The 14,859-nt window shown below is 40.3% G+C and overlaps 1 protein-coding gene and 1 pseudogene across 2 annotated transcripts in view; one reads left to right on the forward strand and one right to left on the reverse strand.

Moving 5' to 3' along the window:
• Positions 1-10,270, forward strand: part of LOC138453815 (ubiquitin-like modifier-activating enzyme 1 pseudogene) — a 73,790-nt pseudogene extending 63,520 nt beyond the window's left edge.
• Positions 1-14,859, reverse strand: part of CSMD1 (CUB and Sushi multiple domains 1) — a 5,442,057-nt gene that overhangs the window by 5,212,067 nt on the left and 215,131 nt on the right. The window lies entirely within an intron of this gene.

The following is a 14,859-nucleotide window of genomic DNA, read 5'->3' on the forward strand; positions in this document are numbered from 1 at the left end:
CTTGACCAGTTTGTCTCTCCCATTATTCTATCCGAGGGGAGTAGCGTTTCTGGATTCTTTTTCCATCATGTATGGATAGCTTTGCTCATGTTTCAGAAAGTTTGAAAGCTCCTGGTTTGGACCTGATTCCTTTGGATGTATTCAAAGATAATCACATAGTTTGGGTGCCAGTATTCATACACAGTTGTAATGCAATTACTTCAGTGTGTCCATTGCTGAGCAGAAAGTAAGCAATGATTATTCCTATGTTTAAGAAGGGGGCAATAGGTTGGACAGCCAATGCTATCATACCGTCTCCCTACTGGACTCCTTGGATAAATGGTTGGGTAGATTGATTTATCACTGGCTATAGCACAGGTCTAAGACACATAAAGTCTTTCAGCAAGAAAACTTTGAATTTCAGAAGGGCGGGGAAAACTATTGAGAAGATTATAAACCTCAGGCTAAATCTTGGAACATGTACCTTGGGCTGTAGGAGCACCACCAGTGGCTTATTTGATTATATTAACTGACCTAAATTATTGGTTGTTCTAAACTCTGTGGTGTTGTGCAGCTCCATAATGGCCATCCTCATTTAGATACATCAAATTTTCTCTGGCAGAATTCACTTTAATCAGTTGGACAATTTAACTCTGCATTTTCAACAACCTGGGTGCTAAGGCAGTAGTGCACACTAGCCCCCTTTTGCTTAATCTTTATGCCAATTCCTTAGCCAGTGAGAAACATAATATCACAACGGTTACACCTACCATTGATGGCTGAAAATCTGTACCCTAGCATATGTGGATGATATTGTTTTGATAGCCTGCCCCGCACCAGCCTTAGATGCACATGTGAATGGCTATGTGGATTGTACAACCATCCGCAATCTCTACTAGAAAGTAGTATGAGTAGATCACTATGTGGAAAGACAGTCTTTAATAACAGCCTTTAATAATGTTTGTGAATGCTATATTTAAATGTTTCAATTTGGCTATCTGGGGATTACTTTTTCAAGCCAATTATCCACATAATAAGAGTCAAGCCTCAACATTGGCGTCCATCTTAGATTTTAGTACTGTATGGGTGGCTCTCAACCCAACATAATCAATCATTCAATATACGCTGGTATATCAATTGTGGTTGCTGTACCACAGAAGTTGGGGGAAGACGTTCTTGCTTGGTAGACATTCATTTGCAACCTGCAACGTTGTATTTGCAAGTGTTGAGCCTTTAAGTGTCCATCACTTGCAATGATAGATTTCCTTTTACACCCTTAATTCAGGGTTGGACATGAAAATCAATGATATGCTCATGATGTGCTTACATATTTTGATGTGTGCTAAAATGGCCCCTTTCTGAAATTAGCTTTCTCCAATTTCACTTGAATCCGGAATGGAATATGAAAAAACAGACAAAGGGGAATCTGTCAGTGGAGGACTGTTTCCTGGTGATCATCACTTTGTGAAATAAGTGATCTACTAAACATGCCTTTCATTCATCCTGCACACCCATAACACACCTTTTTTGTGTGTGGTCAGATATTGCATTTGCAAGTGCAGTTCTGTGTACATTAATCTTCCCCAACTTGGTCATGATCTTGGTAAACAAAGTGGCAAGAATCATTGCGAGCAGGTCCAGGTCGGACATTTATGGAAATAAAGTACATTCCACAGATTCCCAGAAAACAGGCAATCTTTCCATTAGTCATGTTTTTAGACCTTTAAAAAAAGTTTAATTAGACAGTGATGTAAATTCAATGTTCTAAATCTGTCACACGTGACACGTCTATCATGATGTAATACCTCGGGAAGAGTCAGAGGAATAACATTTGGATCTCGTGTCAGCCAAACGTGATGGCCTACTTTTGCCATTTAAAATAATTCAATCCACGCGATTTCAGAAGGGAGACAAACTGTTACTGTTATGGCTGACAGGGACTGCCATGTCTTACTCCAGGATTGGCTAGTACAACTCTACCTCGCCTTTATATCAGTTGCGTTGATTGCCATCTGTCTAAGACACCCAAAGAAACCTTATTAATTCTTCAGTGTGAGAGTTTAAAGTCACAGCTGCAACAAGGAAATACACAAACACGCGCAGACACACACATGAACATCCGGGTGAAGAGACACAGACAGGTGCACACACACATGCTTATATAAAGTAAAGCTAAATAATCATGTTTAAATCAATGTGGCGGCCAAATGGTGAAAAGGATTCGTGAAAGGAGAAAGTGTGTCAACCAGAATGATCGATTACAGAGAATCAGCAAGTGATGAATGCATTGCATTGGCTGTACACCATAGTGCACCTGGTCGACTACTTAATGGTTGAAACATTTTGTCACGAATGCCCTAGTATTTCATTAAATGGAGAACATATGGATGTAACCGTTTCTTATTGTAACATGGTGGTTATTTTCACTTTCTAATCGGAAACATAAGTTTCCTAAGTAGTTGGTTTGAAAATAGAAGGATAACATTTCATATTAGTCCAGGCCATGAATTTGCAGTGTCCTATTTTCTTTCAGTTTTGAGTGCAAATTAATTGCTTAGGTCTTGACAGTTTTTGATAGATGACAAAATGCTACACCGACAATGAGCATAGTAGCCGTGGCAGTTTCTGTCATCTGCAGCGTGCCATAATTGTACACTCAATGGAACTGCGACAGTCACTTTCCCTGCCTCCCCCCCCTGATCTAATCGGCAGGCTAATGTAATGACTTGACTAAGAGCAAGGGATGCATATATAGCCATTATGTCAGAATCTCTTGGACATGACTTCTCAACTCCCTCAGGAAGTCTTATGATTTAATTAAAATCATTGTGTTGCAGTGACAGCCAAGCACCTGTAGCATCACTTAGTGTGTGAATCTTGATTTTACGGAGTGAATTGCTTCTGACCTTTTGATTTCTATTTGGCAATCACTTTGCAGAGAAAATTACAACCTGTTCATACTTAGCAATCTGCAATTTTGTAATGCCTTTTCTAAAAGCCTCCTATTTCCTTCAGCAACCTTCTTGCACATACTGCAGTTCACTGGGTATGTGGCTATGGTGGCTTTTCAATACGCAGAGCCATCTGCGAACTAGGACACCATGATGCACTGAACACACGTTAAAATAAGGTTCAGATGCTTGTAAAAAAATATTTTTCAACTCGGCATGTTTAAAAAAGCTCGTTCTATTATGCTTGCTTTAATAGAAAATGTGTTGAAAAACAAGCTTTTGATTTACACAAGTCTCGGAAAACCAAAACATGTCCTGTATTTTGGATTGGAAAATGAATTACCCAAACATCAGAAACCAATACTTTCTTTACCACCAAATGTTGTTAAGGGTTAATGAAAGCATGCAATTTGTCCACGTGCCCTTCCCAGCATGAAACACTGTCAATGTTTAGGAGGCAAGCATGTAATATCTAAAAGAAAAAAATAATAATCTGTGTTAAAGAATGTTAAATTAAAGCATGGATGTTCATGGCAGTGTAAAACAATTCAAAGCTAATCAGGAGTAGCACATCCGCCTTTGGTAATTTAGTCCACTTGGAAAATATTGCATCAAAATGACTTCCTTAATATTAATGCTTAATCCAAAGTTTAAACATAAAACAAATTTCTATTCTTTCACCAAAGGGCTTTTTTTTTTCTCCAAAAGATGCTTCATAAAGACATAATCATACTTCTGTGCTGCTATAAAACATGCCATGTTATTGGAGAACTACTGATCTGATAGGCAGAGAAATGGTGTAGTCAACTAGCTCTAAGATCGCTCCACTAGCTATTTGTCAAGAAAAGCGTTTATTTCAATGCAATCTGCATCACCCGCTGATTCCTTCAGAGCCGTGGATCTGAGCTCATGAAGGTAATGATCACCCGTATGAACCAAGGAGAGCACTGAGGTCCTGGGATGGCGTATAGAAAATACGCACTATGTCAACACGAGATATGGGGATTGGATTTCTCTAACAAAGTGATGAAGAGCACCCTATCAGTAGTCACCCTATCAAGGATAATCCACAGAATGGCGGATCAATTGACTTTCTGGAAAACCTTGGAGAAATTGGTTTTTAATACACCAAATTAGACATGGCACCATCTCAGCAGAAGGAGATTGATTGATTCATTAATTTAGTCATTTGTTATAGTGTCTTTCACCATAATTATAGTGCCAACATGCTTTTGGGTGAACGCCTTCGGAAGGACCGGTGTCCAGAAACTTGAGGAAGGATTGGGAGGTGCTATTCTGTGTGTGTGCAAGTCAGCCATTATAGTTACGCGAGGGGGGTCAAGACAACCATGTCTAAATGGAGTGTGCATGGGCGCAGCTGAGGAAAACTATGGACTAAGGGGATATTGAGTCTAAGGCAATAAAGAGTTTTGTGGTAAGCTAAAGTTCACATTTCTGTTGTTAAAAGTAGCTTCAATCTTATGGCAGAGGTAATGTGCAAGAGTGTTTTTGTGTGCATGGTGTGTGGGGTGAAGCCGTGCTTCCACTAAGCTGCGAAGGTGCGGTGTGCAAGGGGAGAAATAGGTTAATTATACAATCAATAATGAGTAATTCCGGGGTTGCATCTATGCACATGGAACATTACTTCATCTCACTGGAGATTTAGGCGCTTGATGAGTGATGAGTGCATAATACTCGCCCTCTGACAAGTTCCTAGAGCGATAGATTGCATCCCTAGTTCCTTCTAGCTACCATGCCCTTGCATTCTGCCCTACACTAGCCTTTTCAAACTCCTTTGCCCTAAAGCACTACATGGGAATGATTCACCGCCATTTTATAAGCATTTTATAACCCCATTATAAAATACTTACGTGAGTACTTTTGGTCTACCCCCATTAACACATCAGGGAAGCACTTGTGAGACATTGCTTTTGCAAAGCTTGACAGTACTGGGTTGACATCTAAAAAAGGCCAGTGCATAACTGCTGTATTGGAAGAAAATCCATCTGCATATTTTCTTGAGATGCCATTACATTTTGTCCAAGTTGGAGAGAAAATATGTGCCACTTACCTCACCTTTATAAATCAGCATGACCTCTAGAAAAGGGCACAGCTCATCAGACTCTTAGAAAGAGATGTATACAGCATATTGTCTTGCAATTTTAGATAGCTTTGTCTGAAGTGGGATGGAAAGAGTGTGCTTTGTTTTAAACATAGGAAAAACGTTGCCAACTGTTCTCCAAGCTGGATGTGCTCCACTTGTGCCTTGTCTACATGCAACAGACATTATGCATGAAAAACAAATGCTATGGTAAGACAAGGAAGTAAAATAGCATATGTGGTTAAGAGTTGAAGTACCGATTTACTCGTTGTTCTTTTGTAAATGTTTGCAATGGCATGTTAGGTAATCATTGGTTATTCACATGATAACCAAAGTCACTATAATTGTGCATCGAACGAACATTCATATTTCATCTATCCATTTGCACAGTGGCCGAATGACCTCCAGTGTCCTTATTTGCCATCCAAAGTGTTGTTTTCAGATTGCCCTGCTCTTATCCTATGAAGCGTGTCATATGTCTAGATCCTAACCAAGCGAAAGATATTCAGCCTGATTCAAAAAAGCATTTTCCAATGGGATATCCCCATTGAAAAACACTTTGTGAATCAAGCCCATTGTGCAGAACAAAGAAAAATAATAGTAACTACAACCATAATGTGCAAAAGATGAACCCTCATACAAAATGCACAAATTATTCTGCACAGCTTGAAGATCGTGAAAGAATGCAAAAACAACACACATCTTAACACTTCTTTGAACCAGGGTACGGGAATACTTTTGGATCAATAATGAGGGAAAAGACAGTTGGCAATTTAGACCCATGTCACATATGTAGATACAATAGGAGTTGCAAGAGTGAAGAGGGAGGACTTCTTCCTGAGGGAATATTAAGAGTAAAATTGAATAACACCATTAATTAACGATGGAACCCAGATATGAAGCAATTCAGCTCTGATGGTTCTTTATTATGCTAGTTTTTGTCTAGACTGAAGGGATGACTGACCAGCGATTGCAGAGTCGACAGTTCTGCTTGTCAGGAGTCTAGGAATGTGTGTAGGTGTTTGAGATTAAACGTACATTATCATCTGCAAACTATGGTCTTTTCAGCTCTATAATGAAGCCCCATTGAAAATATTGTTTAAAAGAAAGTTCTGGGACTTTTGATAAAACCTTTAAAGATAAATGAACAATGAATCTAGATGACTCTCAAACTAGGTCTGCAATGTAGACTCTTAATCATAGTTAATGCTCCCCTATACCTTTACTCTATCATAACCTTAACATGAGTTATATTTATTCAAAATGCTTGATCTTTATCCAAAGACATCTTTAATCGCTAGCAAGGTGTCTTCTAAGGTACCATAAATAATTTTACTGACCATGTTTTTCTGAAGTAACGTACACATTCCTCTTAAATGTTGTGGTAGTCCTATCATTTCTAGCTGGAAGGTGTTTGTAGATTTTTACAATTAGAAATGTAGATAGCTATTTGTATGTGTTTTCTGCTTTGTCCAAGAGGCAGACTCCACATATATAAACTGAAAGTTCCAGGCTCTGCCAAAGTGAATAATACTTTTCAAGGCCATGAGAAAGCAGTGTTTTGGACAGCAGTGCTAGAAGTGTTATTGAAATCTATTATTGGAGCAACAGTTTTATTATGGGGCAGGCAGTTACTGTGAAGTGTGCCCACAGCTCTATTTTGGCCTGAAGTGTGGAGTCTTCTATCAGTGAAAAAGAGAAAATATGAAATAGTGATGTGTGCTTTCATTTCTGTGTTACAGAAAATAAAATCATGATAAACTCATTAAAATGAACATCTTGTTTTTTTTATTACTCACATACCCTTATTGTTAATAAATTACCTGAAAAGAATTAGATCAGCTTTCTCTCTATTGTGTGCTCTTGTTACTTGCAATGGCATATAGACAGGTACAAAGCTTAGGAGGCATGTGTACAACCACTGACGGTAAAAAGCCAGATTCACAAAAACAATGTGAACTAGAGCAAATCATGATTTCCCAAATTACAGTCTTCAGGTGATCTGGTAAGTCTAAGCTGAGTTTCTACACCATAGCACCAACAAAATACCACCAATTAAATGCCACTAAGTTGGTAATGACACAAAAGGCTTATTTGGCCAGCTGTTCTGTTACTTTGGAAAAGAGATGGTGGTGATGGATGTCAATGGGGAATAGCAATTCAGTGCCATGATTTCCATCATAACAAAGGATGGTGCTGGGGGCGTTACCTGCCTTGATGAGGACCGCCACAGGTTCAAGAGTGGAGATATTGTGACCTTTACAGTGATCCAAGGAATGCCTGGCCTTTGATTAAAAAAAAGACCCAAATATAAAAAAAGGTCAATTTAGTTTATGAATTGTCTACTGTAAACGGGAAATAAACTATGACTATCAGGTTAAATGTATTCAAGTCCTTATCAATGCCTCACCAAATGTATACTCCACCTGCTTTGCATATCTTGGACAGTCTGCCCCACAAAATGTTTGAAGTTATCTGTCACCTGAATAGTCGTAGCCGAGCCAGGTTTCAGCCCTTCTAGTCTCATCTTTTATATAAAGCATGCTGATGCTGCAGAGCCATCATGTTTTGATTCAGTGTTTTAGTGAAGCTGCAGCAGCAGCGGCTTTGGACAACATCTCTATCCAAAACCTGTCAGATCCTCATGGTAATGAAACTATTTGACAAAAGACTGCTTATACTGGGCCACTGACTGAAGACTTCCTCATCAAATTCCAAGATGCATTTCTCACCAACTCGTCCATAGATGAGCAACTTTGGGTGGGCAAATTCTCGCATGACAAGTGCATCAAGTTTATTCCAGCTAACACAAAAGACTTATTTGGCCAGCTGTTCTGTGACTTTGGAGGAGAGATGGTGGTGATGGATGTCAAAGGGGAATAGCCATTAAGTGCCATGATTTCCATGATAACAAAGGATGGTGCTGGGGGGGGGGCTACCTGCCTTGATGAGTACCACCATAGGTTCAAGAGTGGAGCTATGGTGACCTTTACAGCGATCCAAGGAATGCATGAGCTGAACCTCTGTGACCCTGTGGAGATCAAAGTCCTGGGGCCTTACACTTTCAGCATCTATGATAAAACTAATTTCTCAGATTACATCTGAGGTGGCATGGTCAGCCGAGTGAAGATGCCCAAAAAAATCATCTTCAAATCCCTGAAAGACTCTGTGAGTGAGCCAGCGTTCTTAATCACAAACTTTTCCAAATTTAGCCAACCAGCCCAGCTACACATCAGCGTCCAGGGCCTTCATGACTTCCAGAAGAAACACAAACATCTGCCTAAGCTACGCAATGAGGCTGATGCTGCGGAAGTGTTGGAGTGTTCCCATGCAATATACGAAAAGGCACCTGATTCAGTCAAGCAGGAGTAGCTGGCAGAATATCTTTTAAAAGAGCTGTCTTCCAGCAATCTGGTGACTTGGCACCAGTCAATGCACTTCTTGGAAGCTTGGCTGCCCAGGAGGCCATTTAGGCATCCTCTGGGAGGTACATGCCTATCATGTAGTGGCTCTACTTCGATGCCATGGAGGGCTTACCAGAGACAGACAAGGAAACACTGTTAACTGAGGAGAAGTGCTGTCCAAAGAACTTACACTATGATTTACAAATTTCAGTTTTCATCTCGCACATGCAGGAGAAACTGGGCAAACAGAAATACTTTCTTTTTGGTTCTGGTGCCATTGGCTGTGAGCTTCTGAAGAACTTTGCCATGATTGGTCTGGCTGCTGCTGAAGGCGATGAGATTACAGTCACTGACATGGATACCATTGAGAAGTCTAACCTCAACTGACAGTTTCTTTTCAAGCCCTCGGATGTTATGAAAATTAAATCTGAGATTGCTGCAGCAGCTGTTAAACAGATGAATCCCTCAATACACATCACTGGACACCAGAACCACGTTAGGCCAGAGACCGAGAAGGTGTACGATGATGATTTCTTTGAGAGTCTTGATGGTGTTACAAACACACTTGACAACATTGATGTCAGGATGTACATGGACTGGTGCTGCATCTATTACTGAAAGCCACTCCTGGAGTCTTGAACACTGAGGACCAAGAGCAACCTGCAGGTAGTCATCCCCTTCCTGGCAGAATCCTACAGTTCAAGCCAAGACCCGCCTGAGACATCCATTCCTATCTGCTCGCTCAAGAACATTCCAAATGCAAACAAGCACATGCTACAGTGGGCCTGAGATAAATTTGAAGATGTCTTTAAACAACCTGGTGTATCTAACGAATCCCAAGTTCATGAATCAGACTCTTAAACTGTCAGGTTTGCAGCCATTATAGGTGGTTGAAGCAGTCTACAAGAGCCTAGTGTCGGACTGCCCCAACTCTTGGCAGGATTGTACTGCCTAGGCCTGTAACCAAGGGCATAGCAACATGCGGCAGCTGCTGCACAACTTCCCACCATAACAGCTCATCACATCGGGTGCCTCCTTTTGGTCCAGCCCAAAGCGATGCCGGCACACCTTAAAATGTGATGCACACACGACAAGGCACTTGGACTATATCATGGCAGCTACTAACGTTTTTGCACAGACCCACAATATTACTGGACCCCCCAACAGGTCACGATAGCAGATATCCTAAAATCAATGTGTGTGCCTGATTTCATTCCAAGATCTGGTGTCACAACCCACGTCTCTGACCAGGAGCTCCAGAATGCCCATGCATCTGTTCATGCTAGTCAATTGGCAGAGCTGAAAAACGCACTCCCAAAGCCGGACAAAGTGGCTCCATTCAAAATGTTTCCAATACATGATGACTCCAACTTCCACATGGATTTTACTTCCACATGGATTTTATTGTTGCCACCTCTAACCTTCAGGCTGAAAACGATGATATTCCTGCAGCAAATCGGCATTAGAGTAAGCTGATTTCCAGAAAGTTCATCCCAGCTAATGCCACTACCAGAGCATTTGTAATGGAGCAGGTCTGCCTTGAGCTTCACAAAATTGTGCAGAGGCACAAGAAGATCGAGTCATTCAAGAATGAGTTCATGAACCTTGCGCTGCCCTTTTTTGCCTTTTTTCCCAAACCCATATCTGCACCAAAAAACAAGTATTGTGAGACCAAATGGAGCTTGTGGGATTGCTTCAAAGTTCGAGGCATGCAGGCCAGTGGCAAGGAGATGATGTTGAGAGACTTCCTAGACTATTTCAAGAATAAACACAAGTTGGAGATTACTATGATGTCCCAGGGCGTCTCCATGGTGTACTCCTTCTTCCTTGCCTGACGGGATAGAGACAGGAGACGCAGACGAATTTGCCCGTGACAGAGACCATTCCTGCAGAAATAAAGAAGGAGGGTGCACCGTGGGCGAGACAGCCAAGCTGTGACCTGTGGCACACAGAGCCTGGTTTGGCAAATTCTTCAGACATTTCTAGGCGAGCATCCAGTACTAAGTGAGGGTCGTATTTGTGTGACTGCCAAACAATTACACTGATCTTTCAAAAAGAGTAAAGTAGGCGTCAGGGATACTTGTGCTAAGTTAGCTGTCTCCAAAAGAAATAAGCTGCCAAGAGCAGTGGCTATCTCATGGTTCATAAGTAGAAAGATATAGAAATGTTTGTGCTCTGCCAAGATTAGAATAGGAGAGAGCCGCAGTGTTCTCACTAGGCAGACAGAGGAACTTGTGGCGTGAGAGGCAAAAATAAATAATTACTTCCCTGTTTTCATCTCACTTTCATTGTTATAACGAATGCATATTACATGTATTTCTGTGTGCATTCTTCTGATATGCATACACTATAAAGTATCCTATGAAACAACTAAGAATGTGCATGGCTGCTTATTGGTGATATGTTTTTGTTGCAATGTGTAGAGACCGGTGCTTGGTAGGACTGTTCTACATCTAGCGCTGTGTCAAAATCTGAGTTTTCTATCCATGAGGCCCTGGACAAGGTAAAGGTAATTGTAGCCTGTTTCCCCGTGTTATAAATACATAGTGTTTCAGATATCCTGGTGAGCCTACTCTGAATCATTATATTGAACCACCAATGCGATGCAGATAAGGTAGAACAAATAACACCTAGCATAAAACTAAGCCTGGTTTTTGATTGCAGTTTACAATCCTAGGATAAGAATAACATTAGGTGGTCCCGTGTCTTTAGGGCTCACAAAGTATACCCGACACATCTCAATCCAAAACCTGTCAGATCTTGATGGTAATCAAACTATTTGACACAGGACACTTTAAATGTTAATTACATGATATGTTGTCAATATATAGTTAGAAATTAGCTTTATGTTGATCCTATGTTTGGTTGCGAAAAACTGGAGAGTGTTGAGCGAATAGAGAGTCATTGTTTACTTTGCCCATCAAAAAACTCAAAATCATTGTTGTGGTCAAACCAGCTTTAATTTCCTGAATACATTAAGAACCTTACTTGCGATACGAGTCAATGCATACCTTTCAGATGGATGCTGAAAAACAGTAGCTGCAAACATTGAATTTAATAATAAACCGTATATGCCTAGCAGAAATCAAATCTTTGGACCAATGATTACAATCATTTTGATTTGTGTGGAAAATTTCATCCTTCCGATGGAGGAAATGTCATGTCTATGATTCTTTGTGGTACTAATTTGAAAGCTAAAGGAACATTTTTAATTTGATTACTATTAAACAATTCAACATCTAAACCCCAAGATCTATACAAAAAATCATAGGATAACACATCCCTGTATGATGGCCTACATTTGGAGCTGACAGCTAACTTTGATATAAATTATGCAGTTGACTTTTGTACGATACATGTCTCAATATATAAAAACACACATCTGTGTAGCAGCACTTAAGAAGTCACTGAAGAATTCATTTGAGCTAATATTTCAAGCACACAGCCTGCTCTGAAAATTCCACATAACCAATGCTGTTTAGTGTTGAAATATGTCACACTAAAAATCTGAATTGACTAACCATTGTTGCAGAGGGATTTTAGAGGGGAATTTGCCAGTGGTCGAAGTGTATGAAAAGAAGTAGTGGTAATGTTCAGTGCAGTGGACTGAAGTCCAAGTTTCAACTTCTTCCTACACTTTCATTTTAAAACTAAACGATTCAAGAATGTTTTCTTTTTAAAATAAAGGTATACGAACAGTACAACTAAAAATAAAAAGGAGAGAATCTCCGCTCTCAACTGCTCCCACCCACTTTCGACCACTGAAATTTGCATGAGCAGAAGATGGAGATAAGAGAGATATATAAGAACGGATCTCTGCAGTATAATTTGCAGACCTGCTATAAGCAAGATTTATTTGGAGCTATATTTCCCATATGAAACATTAGTTGATGTATATCGTTATCAAACGTTTGGTCTTTCTCGGCCAACAAACCCAATAGCTTTTGAAGCTTGCAGCAAATGGCGAGCAATTCCTTTCACCAATTAAAACGTCAGTTATACAAGCAACATATAAACTAAATAATCCATAGGTGTAATTAACATATGCTGTCTTTCCTTTTAAAAGACTGTATTCACCAGTATGTGCCTTTTGAAGGAGCCGCCTTTGCAAGACATTTTGCATACCGCTCAGATGGCATTCTGCGTGAACACCATGCATTACAATTGTACTTGGTGTAGGCAGTGGAGTAAATTTAATGAAAATGTTGGGGGGGGTATGACATCTGAAGAAAAGGTTCCTGCGCCAAATGAATGGGGACAAAATGGTGTGCCATGAAAGTTGGGGGGGACAAACACCCCACCCCCCTAAATGTACACCCATGGGTGAGGGAAATTGACATTTGTCATGGCTTGCTTTCAGTTGAATTGTTAACACAAGTGCTGGAGAGACAGTCTTTGGAAAGAAAACAAATCATGCATATGCTCTATACTAAACATCTAGTGCCTTTAAAGATTCGATATATCTGGGCCAAATCTCATCAAAATTAAATGGAATGTGGAGGTTCACGGTAGTTGTCTGTTCCTTCACTTGTCCAAACATTGTAATATCCACAAGGAATTTTGAAAATAATATGAACATTGCTGGGCCATATTACTGATATCCCTGATGTACACCACTCACTGAGCTAGAGACTGCATCAAGTGAACACTGGGGCTATATAGCTTATTTTCCATCGCAGCCGCTGTGCTCCTCATGATCCTGCTGCACAACTCAACACTATGGTGGATGCAACTGTTGCTTTATCAAAATGTGCATATGGTGCATCTGCACCTAGACTAATAGCGCAACATGAACTGCAATGCCGCTGTTAGCAGAGGTGCACTTTTGGGAAACACTTCCCCATGGGTGGTACAGTCTCTAACCACACTCCACATGATATGATATGATATTTTATTTATAGCGCGCCTATACACAAGGGTTTCAAGGCATGTGATCTGTGCGATCCTTCTTTCCTTTTTTTGAGTGACAACTTGGGTGTTTCGCATCCTTATGTATGGTCTAAGGCGCGCATGCAGAGTGCACCCAATGGACCTGACCTCTTGCTATGGTAAAGGATGGAGCCAACCTCCTCAAAAGTATAAACACCCTATTTATAATCTCTGTCGGCTACATCTAAAGGAATGCTCTCACCTCAATGGTAATTCAACACCTGACAGCATGTCCCTCCCTAATCTACAGTTTACATGCCAGACAGGCTCCAGCGATGAGAGATATCCTTACCTGATGCCCATATGAGTTCTGTAAGGTCCACCATGATCACAAGAGGAGACTTAAGACAGAATAGAATACTATTGTGCATTTCTGTACCATAACAGCAGTGCACCTAAAAGGAGATAGTACACCATTCCGAAATCTACTGATGCATTTTTTAGTTACAAATAATAGGATATTCCTCCACATTGCAGCAAGCCCTCTCCCTTCCTACAAAATGGCAGAATGGGAGGGACTAGAGGATTAGCTGTGATTTCACAGACAGCTTTCTCCAGGTTCTCCTACAGTAAAATCCATTTACTTCATTGATGGGTGTATTTGCTGCTAAAAATGGGTCAAGTCCTAAAAATAAAAGTGTGGGGACTCATCAACAAATGCAATGGGATGTGACGTTACCAGAAATTAGCATACCAAGGTGAAATACGCATATTTCATTAAATTGGCTTTGTATAACCACCTAAATTGCACAGGACGAATGGCATTTGACTTTCATAAAATCAACACACACACACAGTACCAAGAGAGCATATTTTCTTCTAATAGTGTTTTTGAAAACGTTAAAAGATGTGCATATTTTGAACTCCAAGTACCAATACAAATGTTTTCCCTGGAACATGCAGTACGGAAACGTGGCATTTCACCTTTAGTTGTTTGTTATTTTTAGTTGTTATTTTTAGTTGTTTTGTTAATTCATTTTTCATCAAGTTATATAGTGCAGTGGTGAAGTGTCCGGCCTGCAAACCTAATGACTGCGGTTTGATCCCGGATGTTGTCTTTAATTAATACATTCAAGGAAGACGTTCAATGTTTGTTATTTTAGCAGGGGGGTACTGAGTTCACCCTCTGAAAAAAGTAGGTGGACTCTGTCCACCCGCGTGTACCTTCAACTTTATCCCTGCCGCTAAATCATTCATTGTGGATCTCCTTAAAATTGAATTATTTTTTATTATCATTGCAGTTAAGGCACATTACTGTAAATGGTGCCTTGCTGTATCCCCAAAGCAGATTTTTCCTTCTTAAAGATCATGGTTGTGTGTCAAGCAGTGACTTTCAAAGTAATTCCACATATTGATTAAACATCTTGTGTTGCATGATCAATACTTAATGTAAGCCATGCCATAACTGCATTTCAGAAAATGTCCCTCAAATATTACAGGTTCAGGCAGGTACGGACCCATCCTATGTTGAATTGCCACAAGGGTTTGAGGAAGA

This window comes from Ambystoma mexicanum, chromosome 4p (genome assembly GCF_040938575.1).
Source record: "Ambystoma mexicanum isolate Mex_15411 chromosome 4p, UKY_AmexF1_1, whole genome shotgun sequence".
Taxonomy (NCBI): Eukaryota; Metazoa; Chordata; class Amphibia; order Caudata; family Ambystomatidae; genus Ambystoma; species Ambystoma mexicanum.